Source organism: Haplochromis burtoni, unplaced genomic scaffold (assembly GCF_018398535.1).
Source record: "Haplochromis burtoni strain Fernald_Lab_line unplaced genomic scaffold, NCSU_Asbu1 Contig_1010, whole genome shotgun sequence".
Taxonomy (NCBI): domain Eukaryota; kingdom Metazoa; phylum Chordata; class Actinopteri; order Cichliformes; family Cichlidae; genus Haplochromis; species Haplochromis burtoni.
In genome coordinates this window covers 64,128-64,988 of record NW_024583371.1, presented here as the reverse complement: position 1 = coordinate 64,988, position 861 = coordinate 64,128, and the positions used below count along the sequence as shown (strand labels likewise).

The 861-nt window shown below is 36.6% G+C and overlaps 1 protein-coding gene across 1 annotated transcript in view; it reads left to right on the top strand.

Annotated features, from left to right (window-relative positions):
* Window positions 1-861, top strand: part of npr3 (natriuretic peptide receptor 3) — a gene marked incomplete in the record, with an annotated part of 36,014 nt that overhangs the window by 28,567 nt on the left and 6,586 nt on the right.

The following is an 861-nucleotide window of genomic DNA, read 5'->3' as shown; positions in this document are numbered from 1 at the left end:
GAACCTTACAGGACTTTTCCAGGGTTAGAATAATATATGACTAGTGTTAAATAGCAGTTTAGTATATTAGCTCACACTAAAACTGCTGCTAAGATTATTCCAATTCAGTTTGATTTATATAGTGTCAAACCACAACAAAAAACCCGTCTAGGTAAAGATCCTACAATGATACAGATAACCCCAACAATTAGACGACCCCCTCAGAGCAAGTACAACGTCAAACTGGTGAGTAAAACCCCAAGCATTATTTCCATATATGTCAGAGGTTTTAGGGAAGTTCAAATTGGGAAAAAGTAAAAAAAAAAAACCCAAATTGTGTTGTTTTTTAAGCCAAAACTGAAAAAAAAAAGCCACATGAAGAATATACAGCATGAACAGTGCAGACAGGCTGCAGTGGACTCTCACTTCAACCTTTGTATGTTATAACTTTGTTCTTTTCTGCAGCTGATTGTCGGGCCATCAGCAACACTGGAGACTGGAACACAGAGATGAGACAGACTGGACACAAAAGAGGAACTAAAATAAAGCAGCAAAAATCAAGAACTATAAATAACAAACACATGCAGTAAAAATACCATATTTAGGAATTAGAACCTTCATTATCTAATAACTTTCTAAGACATAAGTCCAGAATAAAACTAAAGATACTTGGTCAAAGACCAAGGACCATGATATCATGGGAGTCTGTGGGAATTAACTCACTTATGGAGCCTGCCAGAATCCCAGTTTTAGCCCCAGGGGCAGCAAGATTTCATAAAATGGTGTGTACCACTTCTTTCAGAGACTAGCAGAAGCAAATGTGTTTTACATCGCAGTGCTATTTAAAAGTTAAACTACAGAAAATTCCTAAAATGGGATACT